This window comes from Equus quagga, chromosome 17, assembly GCF_021613505.1.
Source record: "Equus quagga isolate Etosha38 chromosome 17, UCLA_HA_Equagga_1.0, whole genome shotgun sequence".
In the NCBI taxonomy this organism is placed as follows: domain Eukaryota; kingdom Metazoa; phylum Chordata; class Mammalia; order Perissodactyla; family Equidae; genus Equus; species Equus quagga.
In genome coordinates, this window is record NC_060283.1 from 17558194 (window position 1) to 17576622 (window position 18429).

General features: G+C 37.1%; 2 pseudogenes; one reads left to right on the forward strand and one right to left on the reverse strand.

The window, feature by feature from the left end:
- Window positions 1-1071: 1071 nt before the first annotated feature.
- LOC124229144 (olfactory receptor 1019-like) lies at window positions 1072-6908 on the forward strand (annotated as a pseudogene).
- Window positions 6909-10844: 3936 nt separating this feature from the next.
- On the reverse strand, window positions 10845-17816 carry LOC124229145 (olfactory receptor 1019-like; annotated as a pseudogene).
- Window positions 17817-18429: the final 613 nt, after the last annotated feature.

An 18429-nucleotide genomic window follows, 5' to 3' on the forward strand; every position in this document is an offset into this window, starting at 1 on the left:
AAGTGATCAAGCAAAGTCCAAAGTCTATAGGAAGAACAGATATAGGGAGCTGCTGCTACCTCTGGGCAATTAATCAACTAATAGAGGTAATGCTGACCTCTAGCACCAAGGAAGAAACAAACTTGGAAGAGGACCCCACCTCCAAGACTCCATCAGACATGGTTTTGTTGGGTGTGGTTGTAGCTTGCTGTATGGCAGAGACATTCCCTGGCCAGGTCTGCACAACAAAGAAACACTCAATAGGGTTCCACTGAAACCTACTGGGTAGCCATCCCCTGGGGTGCCAGCAAGAGTTACTAAAAAGCCACCTTTGTGGTGCTGATGAAACTTGATGGGAAGCTACTTCTGGGAGTGCTGGTCAACCTTTATGAAGGGTGAGCACCACTGGGTATCTCACATGCTGCTGGCTACAACATGCCATTGAACCACAAGGAAACAGCACACCACTATCAGAAAGAGAGCCTTTTCCTCCTGCAGTGTCCCTCCAATGTTCTCCACTGACCAGCATAATACTCTCTGGCTGGAGAAGGGGAAATGTTTACAGTATCCAGGTCCAGTATCATTAAAGCAAGGCAAAGATGGATGGATTTGGAGCTGAGACAAAAAATGTATAACTGGCATACTATTCTCAATAAGATAAAATACAAATTATGACTACTTTCAGAGAATATTTTCTAACTGATCACACAAAGAAAAGTGCCCTGCAGAGTCTCTAGCAAACACATGTTCTCAAAACATGTTAGTGTCCTTTCCCCTTTCACCAAACTATGGTCTTAAAAAAGATAAAGTCTCATTAATTTGTTTTGTGATGTTAAGTCAGACATGTGTCCCTTATGGCAGATTAAGATAGTTTAAATATGGGCACTTCATATAACATGGAAAGAATCAGCCATTTTGAAAGGACTTTCTGGCATCAGCAAACAGACCTTTCTAAATTATGGCCAAAGTCACAACATATAGACAGCTTTGTGCCAGCACTGGTGGTCTAGTGGTTAAGATTTAATGCTCTCACAGCCATAGCCTGGATTTGTTTCCAAGTCTGGGATCCACACCACCCATATGTTGGTTGTCATGGTGTTGCAGCTGCGTGTTGCTATGCTGCTGAAAGGTATGCAACTGGTATTTCAAATATCAGCAGGGTCACCCATGGTGGCTTGTTTCAGGGGAGCTTCCAGACTACACACACTAGGAAGAGGTATATGGCCATGTACTTCAAAAAAAATTGGGGATGCAAACCTATAAATAGCAGGAGAGCACTGTCTGATATAGCAGTGCAAAAAGACAGAGCAAGGTTCCACACTCTGCTGTACATATGGTTGCTAGGTGTCAGAATTAACTCCAGGCACTAACAACAACAACAAGGAAGCTTTGAGCTGGTAAAGAAAAGTCACTGTAGCAGTTAGTCTTGATTCAGTCATCACAACTAGAATGATTGAAAAATCCCCTTGTGTTTCCTTCTTTTATTATTAAGGCTTAAGGAAGACATAATTAAATTCCTTAGGGGATGACAATTCATCAAATCTTTGGGTCTTTTGTGAGTGCAGAACGCATTTCATCACATTTCTTCTGAGGATTATTTGTTACTCTGAGATTTAAATACCTCCTGCACAAAAGAGCAAAGGTGGGATGAGCATGTAGTTAACTCAGAGACAACCATCAGAGTGATTCACTATCGTTGGATTTTTCTCAGAATATCTATTTGGTATAACTTGTCAAGAAAAGAAGACATATTCGAACTCTTACCAACAGGTAGAAAACGAGTCAGATCACAGGTGAGTATTTCAGACAGAAAGAGACAGAGATATTACCTTTTGGGAGTGGAGCATTCCCCTGCCCAGTGTTCCTTTGAGCAGGGGTTTGCTTGGCACCAGGTCAATGCCATTTTAAAATGCCAAAAGGAGAAATAGACTATGAGTTGGGCTTTTAGGTATCTCATAGTAAGTCCAAATGCAGAAAATATGAGAATTGGAAAGTTCTGTAGGGGTTGCCCTCTTCAACCCATTCATTTCACAGATAAGGAAACTGTAACTAATATAACAATTCATCAGTTAATTAGTACAAAAAAACAAAACTACAGCCAGGATTCCAGACTCTTACTTCAGTATTCTTTTCATGAAAATAGGCCAAAGATGGCAATACATAGAAATCTAAAATATATTTGGCCTGTATTTGCTTTTATGACAATACTTTTGCTTGTCTTTTAAAAATATTTGAATTTAGTAACTATGGAATATGCTTATTTACTCATTGTTCTACCATTTCTTCAAGAGTGAGATCTGATGAACTTTAGCTACATGAGACTAAAAAGAAAAACAATAAAAGTTTTATTATCTTTTGTCTTAATCAGAAATGATTTTGAATTTTATAGCTTCATCTCTGCTTGTTTTATCCTTTAACAGAAGTGCTGTAGAATTAAACTACAACTTTCCTATAGGTTGAGGCAATCCATGATACATCACCCCTGTGGAGAAGCATTGAAACTTTTTTTCTGGGAATTATGAGTGCACACTCATCTGCTGAATTAAATCATCTACACTCACATACAATTGCTAAATTCATGAGCACTTAGCACATGACAGTCACTGAATGCCCCAGTATGTGCCCACGCATGTGCGTGTGTGTGTATTCTAACCAACTTGTTTGTGGAAAGTTATTAAGCTAAGTGTTAATCTCATTTAACAAATGTAAAACTGATTCCAAGAAGATAAGTAGTGTACTAGAAATCAATAAGAGTAAGTGTCAAATACTGGATTTGTCTGTACACTGTGAGAGAGAGCAGGCAGGGTGCTTTATGATTAGTGAAACATCTCCTCATATCCTTCCTCAATTAACTGGAACCTTGAATCTATAAGGGAGGAGAGAGCCATTTTCTAATCACATACTCTAACTGAAACCAATGAATTGGTCAGCACATACCCAGTTGTGCATCTGTCCTGACTCCTTGTTCCTACCAGGCATCTCGTTCTCCTCTAAGTATTGCAGTCTGGCATCAACCCTGCATTTTCATGCTTGGTGTCTGAGGCTGTTTCCTCATTTATAAAATTATGATATTGGACTAGTGTCAACAATAGGACTTTTTTTGGGGGGTGGGGAAGATTAGTCCTGAGCTAACATCTGTCACCAATCTTCCTCTTTTTGTTGAGGAAGACTGGCCCTGTGCTAACATTCGTGCGCATCTTCCTCTACTTTATATGTGGGACACCTGCCACAGGATGGCTTGATAAGCAATGTGTACATCTGCACCTGGGATCCAAACCAGACAACCCCGGCCGCCAAAGCAGAACCTGCGAGCTTTAAGTGCTGTGCCACCAGGCTGGCCCCAACAGTAGGATTTTTTACTCTCTCACTAAAGCGGAAGAACAGATGATAAATGGAAGGACTACAGTATATCTTTTATTTGTTCTTTTTTCATGGTGAATTATTTTAAAATTCCTAATGAATACAGGTGGGGGAACACAGCACTATATATGAAATCGGCAGTCTCACATTCAATTGCTGATTCTGTAACTAACTCACAAAATAACTAAGTGTGTGTCTTTGAAAGTCCCCTCAGCCAAAGTTTCTCTTTCCTCACTAACATAACCTATGAAATGACATATTCATTCACATGTAGTAAGAAGGAGCTGAACCGGGGAAGGTGACAGCTTTATTGAGGTGTAACTGACATACAATAAATTGAATAAATTTTCAGTGTAACATTTGATATGTTTTAAAATATGTATAGACTCGTGAAACTATCACCCAATCAACCCAACACCCCCCAAATGTTCTTCATGCCCCTTGGTCATCTTTCCTTCCTGCTCCTCCTCTCACACAGCTAACATTGATTGACTGTCACTATCAATTAGCTTACATTTTCTAGATTTTTATAAATGAAACCTTATAAAGCATACCGTTTTTTATCTGACTGTTTCCTCTCAGCCTAATTATATTAAGATTCTGTCATCATGTTGCATTTTGCAATAGTTTATTCCTTTCTACTGCAGTGTAGTATTCCATTGTGTGGACATACTATCATTTGTTTATCCTGTCACCTATGGATGGGTCTTTGGATTGTTCCCAGGTTTTTTTAGAATGGTTGGATCGTAGGGTAGCTATGTGTAGGTTGGAGTCTATACTGCGAAAGTGTTTGTACTGTTTTACATTCCCACCAACAGTGATGAAAGTTCCAGTTCCTCCACTTCCTTAACACTTAGTATGGTTCATCTTTTTAAATTTTAACCATTCTAACATATTTGTAGTGATATCCCATTGTGATTTTCATGTCCCTAATACAAATTATTTGAGCATTTTTCATGCATTTATTTGCTATTCATATATTTTCTCTGCTGAAATTTCTGTTCAAATTTTTGGCCCATTCTTTTTGGATTGTTTTCTTATTATTGTTTTAAAGTTCTTTGTGAGAAATAAACTCTTTATATGAAATATGTTTTTAAAATAATTTCTCCAAGGTTTGTCTTTTCATTCTGTTTCCTAACTGACCTAATATATGAAATGATGAACACATTCACAACATTTAAGAATGAGTTGAACAGATATAAGTACTTTATAAACTATAAAATCTTAGCCAGATATACAGTGTTGATTATTCATTATTAGAGCCCCTTCTCTTCTTTCTTGCAGTTGATTATATTCTATGCAGAAATTGAGAGATGCAGCACTACTTTCAACTGCCCTAGGATTTAAGATAATCTATTGTGAATGTCCATACTCCTGTGAAAGACACGTTATAATACTCTGCTGTCTTGTCTTTCTTGAGCCGTAAACCAGTTAAAGTAGATAAAGCCAAAGTTCTCACTTCCGGTTTAGGTAGAGGATGCTACTTATTTCTAAATTATTTTGTGGTTTATTTGGTTTGTTTGGGTTTAGTGTTACTTTCTTCCTTCTTAGAATTCTTCAGTGGACTAGATATTCATCCAACCAAACACAAAATGTATAACAAATGCACGCTCATGTGTGACCACAGAGTTGGATAATGCCCTCCCTATTCCCATCGAGTGAGAGATCCTTGAATCTTAACTCTGAACTGAGCTATACAACAACCTGTTGGTTAGACAATAGAATTATCTAAAGACACAGCTGTGTCTTCACCCTGATCATGTCCCATGCCAAACCACTGGGTGCTTCTAAAGATCAGGCAAACCAAAAGACTAATTCTGTCTACATGCATGATAGGCAAGACAGGAAAAAGAAAGTTAGACACAAAAATAGAGAGGTTTAACCTCCATCAAATCACATATACACAGAAGACAATAAAGTGAAGTGGACTCTAGAGTCAAACAGACCCAGCTCTGCTACCTACTGACTGTTGACCTTGTTAAAGTTACTTTATATCTAGTCTTGTTCTTTTCAGATATGAGATGGAGATAATGATGGTACCTACTTCATACAGTTGTTGTGAGGATGAAATTATGAAATGTATAAAGGACTCAACACTGGAATATAGTTAGCACTCAGTAACTCTTGGATTTTTAAAACTGTAATTATCTATTACCTTTTCTAATATTGCTCACCTTTTGCTCCAAGTATTTAACTTTCTGTATATGTGTGCATATGATATGTTATACTTTGAGATCTCTGAGTCTTTCGTTTTTCTTTTCGTGCCTACCTTCAATGAAAGTTGATGTTTATTCATTATGTGTATTCATATTTGATTTGTCTTAGAAAGAAGGAAAAGACACTCAAAGCTGCTCTTCTTTCCTAATTAATAAGGCAAATAATTGCACAGATAAGGTCAAACACTGGGTACCATGTGATAAATGACCTCAGAGCACCAAGGTCTTCAGAGAAGCCGAACTTACCATCCCAAGACGCTAACATTCTCTCCTATTTTTACTGGGCACCTGGAGAGGATCCATGACCACTACCTTCTCCAAAGTCGTTTGACTTATTCCAGGGGTCACAGAATCTAATTACTGGAAAGATTTTTAAGAATCACCCCAAGTAATAAAGTCCAGGCACACATAAAATTGAAGATAACAATAAATAAAACCACTCAATGGTGACTAAATTTATCTTTATGGGCATCACTCAGGACCCTCAACTGCAGATCATCTTTTTTTCGGTCTTCCTTTTGGTCTACCTGATCAATATAGTGGGGAATCTTGATATGATTATCCTGATCATAAAAGACACTCAGCTTCATACACCCTTGTATTTTTTCCTCTGCAACCTCTCCTTTGTTGACCTGGGCTACTCCTTGGCCATTGCCCCAGAACGCTGGCTAACTTCCTAACAAAACACCAAGTTATCTTGTTCTCCAGTTGTGCCACTCAGTTTGCTTTCTTCATGGGTTTTGTGGATGCTGCATGCTGTGCACTCAGTTCCATGACCTATGGTTTTTTTGTGGCCATCTGTCGACCCCTCCCCTATAGCACTCTCATATCCAAGCAAGTCTTCTTGGCTCTCAAGCTGGGCACTTACATGCCTGGTTTGGTGAGTTTAGTTATTCACCCTTCCCTCACTTTCAGGTTGAGTTACTATGGTTCCAATATCATCAATCACTTCTTCTGCAAAATACCACCACTCTTGGCCTCTCTTGTTTAGACACCTACATCAGCAGTATCTTGTTCTTCAGTCTGGGTGGATTCATTGAATTCAGCACCATTCTCATCATCTCCATCTCCTATGCTTTCATTCTCATGGCAATCATCATAATGCTCTCAGCTGAAAGCCACCTTAAGTCTATCTCCACCTGTGGGTCTCATCTCACTGGCATCATACTTTTCTGCAGCATAGTCATGTTTATGTATCTGTGGCCAACATCCAGCTACTCCCTGGACCAAGACAAGTGACCCTCTGTGTTCCACACTATTATCATCCTCATGTTGAATCCCTTCATCTACTGTTTATGGAGCAAGGATGTGAAAGCTGGTTTCAAAAAACTAATTGGCAGAAAATCTCAATAATAACCAAAAACGAAAATATCTTATCGCCACAGGTAGACGATAGTGGTTGAAGGATAGTGGCACCAGATAGAAAATGCAAATAACTTTCCAGTAAACACTACCCAAATTATCATCCATTTCCTGAGTGAATCTTAATTCCTGAAGATTTTTCTGTAAAGCTTAACTCTATAATCTGAAGGAAATAAAAATTAATATTTTTGAAAGACATATATAACAAGTATATGTTATAATTAAAAGAGCAGTTGCTTTAGAATCAGGAAGATCTTTGAATCTCCTTTTACATCTCTAATCAGTGACAGTGCTGTGAGAGGACCACCTTTTCTTTTTCCTAATTGATTGTCGTATCCAGTCAATAAACACAGCACTTTGAATTTTATTAATTTCTTACAACAATTATTAGAGATAGGCCTTATCCTCATTTTTAAAATTATAAAAGTAAAGCTCAGACAGGTAAACAAACCTTTCAAAGCTAAACAATAGAATCAAAAACTGATCCAAGGGCAGTTCTTTCCCTTCTGACTAATCACAAACATTCAGGCTTTGGAATATTTAGAAAGAAGTTCTCATTTGTCTCTGCTACTTTCCAGCTATGTGATCTTGGGCAAGTTACTTGATGAACATAAGCCTCAGTTTCTTCATTTACTAAATGAGAATAAGAATGCTTATCTTGTAGCGTTTTTCAATGGATGTACTGCGATCTCTATAAATAATCTGTCAAATGAAAATACTTAATAAACATTATTTGGTTTTATTTTCCTTCATTTATATCTTAACTATCCATAATTATGCAATGAAATTAGGAAATTAATTTTTTCCATGTAGTTGGTGGTAGAGCATATATATCAACTTATATTGGCAAAATAAATGGATAGAAATGAGGTCACCTTGGTCTTACTCCCACCCCCACCAACAGTTATCTCAAATCCCTTAATAGCTCTGTACTTCAGTTTCTTCATCAATAAAACAATGACTGTTATTTATACCTTATTTATCCTGTTAGTTTAAGTGATAAATAAATGCCTTATGTTTGAGAAGAACTGAATACTCTTTCATACATTAAAATCTGTCCAGTAAAAAAATCATAACAAAGGTAAATATGTCAATCATGTTCTATATAATAGACTGCAAAAATCACGTGTTAGTATTTTTTTCAATCAATGAAGAGTTTTTAATCACTGTACTAGAGGCTGTGAGAGGCAAAAATTGATGCAAAATTGGCTAAGAAGGGATATATCAGAGTGAGATGAAGCTGAGATTCAGTTATGCTTCCTCCTTGGCCAAGTTATATAACCTCAGGTCACATTTTATTTTGTTTTTGACGAAGATTAGACCTGAGCTAACATCTCCCACCAATCCTCCTGTTTTGCTGAGGAAGACTGGCCCTGAGCTAACATCCATGCCCATATTCCTCTATTTTATGTGAGATATCCGCTATAGCAAGGCTTGACAAGCTGTGTATAGGTCCATTCTCGAGATCCGAACCAGCGAACCCCAGGTTGCCGAAGCGGAACATGTGAACTTACCTGCTGTGCTACTGGACCAGCCCCTCAGGTGAGATTTTTTAAACAATCTGTGGGTAAGACTTGGTGGACAGTATGATATTAAATATAGATAGATAGATAGATAGATAGATAGGTAATAGGTAGATATAGACAAGGATGTATGTATTTCCTGACCTCATGCAAATAATATCCATAAGGAGATAAGATAAATGCAAATATCTTGATTTACAGGAAAAAAAAATGATTAAATGCTAAAAGAGAATTGAAGATAAAGTGCTGTGGCAGCTCACACTAGAAAGATAGCATTTTCTCTTGGGGGAACAAGATGTCTTTCTGAAGAAGGGGGCAACTGAGTCGTTTTTGAAGCATGGGCCAAAATTAAAGAAGGAAGCAAATGAGGTAGTGAATGTCAGATGGAGAAAACATAGTGAACATTCAAAGAGGCTGGAACTATGGGACATGTCCATGGGCCATTTTGCCTGGGTGTGCAATGGAAGGGTTTGATGGTGAAGCTGGAATGTAGCTGAAGATCTGGCACCAATTTAAGGACATGAAACTTATTTGTTGAGGAATTTGGAGTTTATCACTTGTGGATTCTGGAGAAGATTCCTCCTTGCTCTCTGAAATTCTGTCACATATCCATTAGCAGAGCAACTTTTGGGGAAACCAAACTATACTATAGCCTTAGGCTGGTAAATCTGAGTAGATTCTGCTACTTCAACAGGTTTTGGATTGTGTGCTTTTCTTAATGGAGCTTGGATAAAGCACTTACATTTAGCCTTAAATCTAGTCTTCTCCCAGAGGAAAAATTTAAACTTAAGTCCATGCCTTTAATCTCTGCCTTAGATAGGATAGCAGGAATAATTAGGGTCTAAGATTTTTTATCTATCCTATAACTACCCCTGTTCCCTAACTCAGGAGCTATAAAATTCCCAAAGTCCTCTGCGCAGCATTTCCAGGTCTCCGTCTTCCTTAAACTAACCCTCTGATATTATTCCTCCCTGCTCTTGTTGCAAAGCAGATTCTTCTGTAAAAACATTTCTTGAGACTTTCAGATTTTCCTACCTCTATATCCTTCCCAATTCTCTCCTCTCTCCATTCCCTGCTTCCTTGATAGTCCCGAGTCCATGCCTCAGAATGTCCAAATACATCTCTTCCTTCAAGGACTAGCTTAAATATCCCTCCTTGAAAAGCCCTTTCTGAGCTACTGGACTGGTCAAAAACAAAAAACAAACACTTCTTCAGAACAACAACATCCTTTAATTTATACCTTTCTTATGGTTCTGCGTGCGGATATTAGGGAGCTGCACGTACGTGTGTAAATATCATAAAGGGAGACACTATGTAAGACATATGTGGGTTTCTCCCATTGCAATAGTGAGCTCATAACAGACACCTATGGAATTCTTACAAAAGGAAAGGAGTGAGATGACATGTTTGTTGGCTAGACTGTTTCAAACAGCTACATGCACCACAAAAATGTACAGCCATATATGGGGCTCTAGAAGCAGCTATATAGGTGTCTGTGTGCTTAACCCTGTAAGATTAAATGTCACGTCCCTTGATGATCATTTCCTTTATTGCATTTATCACAATTTGTCAGTATAAGTGTATATACTACATGTATATTATAAATATATATGTATAAATAAGGAAAGGAAGTGTTTCTATTTTATTTAACATTATGTTATATAGTCATTCAGTAATATGTAGAGAATGGATGAATTAATCTGTTAATGAACATTTGACCAAATCTTCGGCTTATGATAGCCGTTATCTCCCTGTCCATATAATCAGCCTAAGACCACAAGGAACAAGAAGATAAAATCAGATTTATTGATTCATTGCAAAGAGGAATACAATATACCAGGATTTTGAGGGGAGGGTGGAGTTAAGACGAAATTTAAATGAGGCAATATTTTGGCAGGTTCATTGCAAAACAGGGCTGTATGTAAAGGGCTCAAAATCAGATCTAAACCACAAAGTAAGTATAGAGTCTTGTTGTCTTGGAAACTACAAAATTAAGAAAGATGTGAAAGCACTTATCTGAAGTTCTGCTCCTGAGTTGAAAATTAATAATTCTTCTCTATATCAAGGTGCTTTAGATCCTACAGGCGGGAGTGAGAAGTTTCATCTTACTGGTATAATTTCAAACAATTACTTCCAGATAATCTATCATTTTAGATAACCGAGATTTCTCAAAAAGTAGAGAAACAGTAGTCTCTCAATGAAGGGAGTTGTTTTGACACATTAAAGCTGTGGTTTGTTCTTGGGGGAGACATATTTCCTGTTGAATTTGCAGCTGGATTTATGTGTCTTTTAAGAACTACAGGGCAGATGTGGACAGTCCAATCTATATTTTACTCTCTCACTTCATATTCAGAAGTCAGTTGTCTTAGATTAACAGTTAACTGTAGTGTCCCTTTAAGAGCTCTCATGTCCTGTGTCTTGCAATATCTCTCCTTAAAATTCATTTCACATCCTGGGCCCTTAGGCTGTAGATCAAGGGGTTGAGCATAGGTGTGATCACAGCGTAGAACACTAAAAAGGTCTTGTCCCCAGTGCTGGAGGACTTCGACTGGAGTCTCATGTACATGAAGGTGGCAGTTCTGTAGAATAAGGTCACCACTGTAAAATAAAAGGCACAGATGGACAGTGCCTTGTGCCTCCCAGAGGCTGACTGCATCCTGAGAACTAAAGATTCCAGCATAGGAATCAACAATGAGGAAAAAAAGAATGAAGGTAATAATAATAATACACAAGATAAAAACAACTAGCTCAGTAAATTAGGTATCAGTGTAAGCCAATCTCAGGACAGAAGGTACCTCACAAAAAAAGTGATTCAGGACATTGGGCCCACAATAGGGCCAACTCAAAGGGAGGAAATTGATAATCAAAGAGCTCATGAAGCTACTGGACCTAGAAATGGCTGCCAATTGAACACAAGTGCTTTGGTTCATAATGAAGTATAATGAAGAGGATGGCAAATGGCTACATATCTGTTATAAGCCATGACACCAAGGAGAACATATTTAATCGTTCCAAAGGAGAGGGAGAAGTATACCTGAGTGGCACAGCAGGAGAATGCGATGGTCTTCTTTTTTCCCACCATGTTGGATAGCATTTGTGGGACATTGGTGGACGTGTAGGAGACATCCAGAAAGGATAAATTAGCAAGTAAAAAGTACATGGGATTTTGGAAATGAGGTTCTATCTGGATAATGGTGACAATAATAATATTACCAGCCACCATTAGTAAATAGAATAACGAGAACATCATAAAAAGAATGAGCTGCATCTTTGGCTGAGATGAGAGCCCTAGGAACACAAATTCAGTCAGTGTGAAGTTTTTTTTTTTATCATATCCATTTTTCAGGCCACCTCCCTCTTACAGAACTATCCACTCACATGAAGACAGAGAGAAAATGCCCTTTATGTCACCATGTTGGAAATTCAAGACATAAGTAAGAAAGCAAGGAGAAGTATTGGTCTGGGATTATATCTTTTGAGTATCTGAATTGTACCACAAATGGAAATATGTCCTTTGGATTTTGGAGGGAATATTCTCTTGATAAGATTAAGAATTTTAAACTTTAGCACTGATTAAGGTAAGCAGATATTTTTGCCCTTTCTCTAAGAGTATGCTCATTTGCCCATTCATAATCTTTCTAAACCCTACTTATTTTTCAAAGCCTTACTCACGACTCATTTCTTCAAAAATATCCTATTATGTATTTTTTTCTCCACCTATCAACATAGCAGCATGATGCAGCACTCAAGTAAAAAGCAGTGAAGGACATTGCTTCATGTGACATGCATTAACTTAAAAGTAAAGGCAGAAATAGCAGCCTATTGTTCTTCTGTATCATCCTGATGTGACCCTCTAGTGCTTAGACACTGTGATACCATAAAGGACAAAGACTGTGAACACCAACAGCAAAAACAGCCATGGATCACACTAGTTGCCAATTATCCCAGCTTCACCATTTCCATATTGGAGTGTCTTGGATGGTTTCATTATGTATAAATTGAAAATAATGATCTAATTGATTTTTTGAGGATTAAACTAATGTGTATAAAAAATTTAAGACAATGTCTACATGTGGGAAACAATCCACAAATAACATCTATTATTAATAGCCCAGTACTACTACATTTATCTGGAATTCACTTCTCTAATAAAAACCATTTCAGAGAAATAATATTATTAAAAAAGATCCAGACAAGTTAAAAATACTAGTTCTATTCACTGAGAGCTCCTTAGTGACCACTCTGTGCCTATTTACTCTTAGTTTATGCGTAGATTTACTATGTTTGGTTAACTGTCTTTTACCCCATCAGAAAATTAAAAGCAGCAACTTACAAAGATATGGGGTAATGAAGACTTCTGGAGATAGGCACAGTCAAAATAGCAAGAAGCTGCTGCCAATCATTCATCCACTCATTTGTTCATTTCCTTTTTTATTTTCTTTCTTCCTTCCAAAAATATATCTTTGATAATCTAATATTTACCAGATGCTAGGCACAGTCTGGGTACACGTAATAGACATTTTCAATCTCTGGTAGAATTTATGGTCCACTGGAAAGTTGCAATGAAGGGAAAAAACTGATTGCTGAGGGAGTGGAGAATCTTATCAAGGTGACATTTAAGAACCAAGCAAGTTGTTGTGCGCCATGAAAAAGATCACTTTATGCAAAATATGCATTGTCAAACAATATTGATTTGCATGTAATATATTTTAGAGGGTTTTTTTTAATATTTTGATCTAAGTCAGGGCTTTTCAAATCAAATAATTCAATGAACTGGTTAACTACATATTTAATATATGAAGTCCAGGGATAAAGGAGGGAGAGGCCTGGAAATAGGAGAGAGAGAAGTTAAGTCGCAGTCCTGTTTTATTAGAAGTAGCAAGAAAGGGAGTAAGCAGGAGAGGTTGCAGAGTTCCCTTCAGGCCCTCCAAACAGCGGTAAATAGTTCCTCAAATTAAGAAATGTTTTAATGATTTTTAGGAGGGATTATAATGGCAACAAATGGTATTCACAGTGTGTTTCTCAGCTGACAACAAGATGGCACACAATCAGGAGATGACATGGCTAGTAGTGAACTGCATGGGATCCGCCCTTGGAGAGCTGGGGTTGTATGCCTGGCTCCACCACGCATCAGCTGAGAGCTCTTGAACAATTCAAGCCAACAGTCTATGCCTAACCTTCCTCCTCTGTAGGATGGGGGCAAGAGTAGCAGCCTTATGGAGTTGATGGACAAAGTAAATGAGATAATGCACATAAAACACCTAAAAGAGAGTTAGACATATATCGTGAGTGCTCAATATATTTTAACTATTATTATTATGATCCACATGATCCTCATTAGAGGATGATTGTTAAGTATACAGAACAAGAATTATTGGCACTCCCCGCTCTCCCTCGAAAGACAGACAGACTAAGGCTTTCAGACAATAAACAACTTGCCCAAAATCACATGAAAGGAACTACTGAATATACATGTAAGCACCTACAATACAATGTATATAGTATATCTATATGTATACCTATATCTATAGTAAAAAAAAAAAAAAAGAACACCAAAAATAATAGTCTTGGTTCCATAGGCATGTATCTGTATGTAGAATTGTGTTCACATAAAGGAACATAAATATATTGGTTCAACATTTAAACACTGTCTATATTTAGAAGACTAAATAAAATAAGATAGTCCCTTAGATCCTCTAAATGCAAGCTGCCTCAAAGAGCATTTTTAGTCACTTTATGCCTGCAATGACTGAAAGTCAGCTAGAAGCTATTCAATTCTGTTTTTCAAGATATAAATTTTTTTCCATTCTTATCAGAGCACACAGAGTTGTATCTCCAACATAAGCATACAAGGAATAAGGATGCTTTTCCATATAAATATGACATCCACAATATTAAGCAAACTCTTCAAATCAAATATGGGGCTGCAAAAGCCCTAGGTGTTTTTAATTACCTGTAGATTCTATATAGGCATCTCAATCAAGCAAGCAATCACCTAGTTACCTGTAAACCCTTCATTTTACCTCACTAGGCAAAAGCTACTATTGCCAAATGCCTTCTTCCAACTTGTCTGCCTGGAAAACTCTTATTCAGGCCTTTAAATACTAGGCATACAGGCATCCTCTTTAAAACACCCCTCAATTTAACTCACCCAGACAGAGTTAAATCAGACAACCCTCTGCTGAACCATTTCCATTCTTCGAACAGACTCTATTGTTGTATGTATGTGTGTGTCTGTGCGTGTGTGTGAATAAATATTTATTAGACTATCATCTCTTCTGTTGACTATGGATTTCTAGGGATCCTGTCATTTTTTTAATGTTTTTCCAATCCTTAGCACATAATAAGCACTGTTAAATGTTGATAAAACTCAAATAAACCATTCTTATTTGTTAAGTCCTAATCTTCTTAAGTCTTGAGCTCAAATTAAGAATAAACTCATGGTAGCTATGATTTTAGTCAAAGAATAAAGTCAGGCAATGTTTATAATATATATATTTTTTCTAGTAAAAATATTGTGAAAAAAGCCTTTAAGGACTCAACTGGGTACCATCTGAAGAGATTCTGATTTAATTGTTTATTAAGTTTGATAGATAGATTTCATAGATGGTAGTGATATTCTTAGAGGATTTATAGAGTTCAGTCCATGTTTCAGAGTGAGAAAATAAATAGCATGTACGTGAAATTTTCTGTTGTGTCTAGAAAACGTGGATCCTTCTACAAATGATAGAGGCAGGGTCGAAAGGAATCAACCTGAACAGTCTCATGCTGGTGAAATTGTGACATTCTGAGTATCAAAAAAAAATAATGATAATAACCAAAATAATATACTTTTAATTGTAATATATTGAACTAATGAAAGGCAAGGATTTCAAGATACTCAAAATGAAAAGAAAAACATATATATATATAATATTAGAGGGTTGTAATAAAACAAAAGAAGGCAAAATATAATAGATTATAACATTTTGATTGAATTTTAAAAGGTAACACATGATTAAATAGGTATACAGTGTATAGAAATATATAGAAATTTGAATAGTTTTAGATATGCCCATGTTTTATTAGTGTAAGCAGCAAATAATAAGTGTAAGCAACAATGTTTTAAAATTAGTTCCAGTAAAATTAGGTGGTATACAAACATCAGGAAGGAATAGTCAGTGCTGCTGAGTACTAATGATAGTCATAATCAGCAACAATTGTCAAACAGAATAACCAAGTTGAAACAGGGTATTTCCAAAATGTTAAATGAAAAGCTAATTATACAGACTCAATCTCTGATATAATAGATGAACATCGAGTATATTTATTAATTGGAATAAACTTACTACAAGATTAAACCATTCTTGAATAATTCTCGTATATTGTTAGCATATAATAATAACATAAGATGGTTTATTTAATGATGGCTGAGAAATGAAAAAATAATTTTATAAGGAGATATGATTTCACAGAATAAAATATCTTTTGTTTAAAATGGTGGATATAAAAATTTATTCTGGTGCCAGCCCAGTGGCACAGCGGTTAAGTTCACATGTTCGCTTCTCAGCAGCCTGGGATTCACCAGTTTGGATCCCGGGTGCAGACGTGGCACCACTTGGTGAAAGCCATGCTGTGGTAGGTGTTCCACGTATAAAGTAGAGGAAGATTGGCATGGATGTTAGCTCAGGGCTAGTCTTCCTCAAAAAAACAAAATATACATTGAATATATTTACATTAAGTATAAAATTTATATTAACTATAAAGAAGGAAAATAAACCTTTTGGCACGTTGCTCTTGTTTTATTTACTTTAGGAAAACTGTTTTATATTCCAAATAAGAAACCACTGCTGACCTGAGAAGATATTTGTCTTAATTGACTTAATTCCAAGAATGGTCCTAATATTAATAAAACATAAAAAAATACAATTAGCATATAAATAATCTTAGGAAGTTATAACACTAAGTATAGACATAATGAAGAAATTAATTAAGACTATGGTGTTGATGTTAATAATACATTTTGTCATCATTGCGTTAGGAATGTTTTGTCTTCACTAAGTATTTAAACAGTCAAAAGAATCCATCATATTGAATGCTTAATTATAGTATAAATTCATAAAGTTATTTAATTCAGTGAATTATTGAATCCTATATGGGTGCACCTGTGTTGATAAATTTGGCTTGATTAACCCTTACATTTCATTCTTGGTTTCACACTTTTAGAACCAAATCTCATGTATGCTTTCCAGATTCCTGTAGCATGCAACCAAAATTATGGTTGGATGCATCTATCACTGGGAAACCAAAGTCTCTAAACAAAACTTTTCTGAGTCTTATTACAATAAGATTGCCCCATGTTTGCCAATGCATAATTTTGTTTAATTGCCTTGTTTGCTATTTCCTCCAAGCTACAAAGCCATGAGGAATTCCATTGATATAAAACCCTTGCGATCTACTGTTATAAGAGATTCTAGAAGCTGATTTGAATATTGGAATGCTGGAATGAGGTCGTCCTATGAGTTTTGATAAGTTGTGTGATTCAGGTATTACTAGTGGCACAGAAATTTTGTTTTATTCCCACAATGACTCAACACCTGTTTACATTCTGCTGTATGACAGGAGCTACAAAGCCTCATTTTCATATCCCTTCATTATTCTATGGCGTCTTCTGAAACTGTTGAGAGTAAAAAGGAGACTCAGCATTCTTTACTATTTGTGGTGAGAAAGGAAAATTTATATTAAAGGAAAGAATGAAAAATAAAACTAAACAGTTGACCCCCCCCACACACACACACACACAAATAGCTTTTGAGAGCCACTCACTAAAGGAATGAACTTTTATGAATATCTCAAGAGACCTACAGGGCAGCAGATTATAGCAAGGTGCCTATACTCATGCTCAAAATAAAACGTGAAAAGTTTAATTTTCAAAAACTTATGTTTGGAGGGGTGGAGCAAAATGGCGGGTGAGCTGACCCGGGATTCTCTCCCCTCCAAAATACAACAAAGGATTGGAAAAACTGAATTTCAGAGAATAAGTCTAATGCCAACACGTTAGAGACCTACAATACCAAGAAGGCAGAGATCATAAACCCTACTTATGGCCTCGGAGGCACTGGAACGATAGGAGAGAACATCGCTCCCTCCCCTAGGGTCTGTGATCGCTGCTGTGCCAGTCGGGAAGGAGCAGGGGAGGGGCCATGTGACCGGAGAATCATCCAGGACTCCTGCCACTGGTTCAGTGGAAACCTGCTGATGGGGGGAAAGCATCCATGTGCAGGGACCCCATAAATCCAGGGTCTTGGGAGACCAGAGAACAGAACTGATCTGAATCCAGATCAGGGCGCAAGAACAGCAGCCCCTCCCTCCCGGCAAAGCCACTGGGTGCAGCCATCTTGCCTGAAGGCCGGAGAGCTCAGAACACGTGGCTCTCGACCCCCCATCTAGTGGCGACAGGCTGTAACTGCAACCGAATTCTACCACCATGCGAAAAAACTGCTCCTCTACCATCCAGCAATTTATAAAAGCCCCAGACCAGAAGGAAAACAATAAAAACATAGAATTAGGCCCTGAGGATTTGGAATTAGGTAAACTAAGTGATAATGAGTTCAGAGCAGCTATAATAAAAAAACTCAATGAGGTAGAGAGAAAGATAGATAAACAAGCCAAGTTCTGGAGTTACTTCACAAAAGAGATTGAAATCATAAAGAAGAATCAAACAGAATTACTAGAGATGAAAAACACAATGGACCAGATAAAACAGAATACGGATTCCCTGAATGCCTGTGTAGACACCATAGAAGAGCAAATTAACATAATTGAAGATAGACAGGCTGAATGGTTCCCAACAGAGGAAGAAAGAGAACTAAGAATTAAAAAAAATGAGGAAAATCTGCAAGAGATAGTGGATTCAATGAGGAGTAAGAACATAAGGATCATAGGAATTCCCGAGAATGGGGAAAAGGAAAATGGAGCAGAAAGTGTGCTTAATGAAATTATTGAAGAGA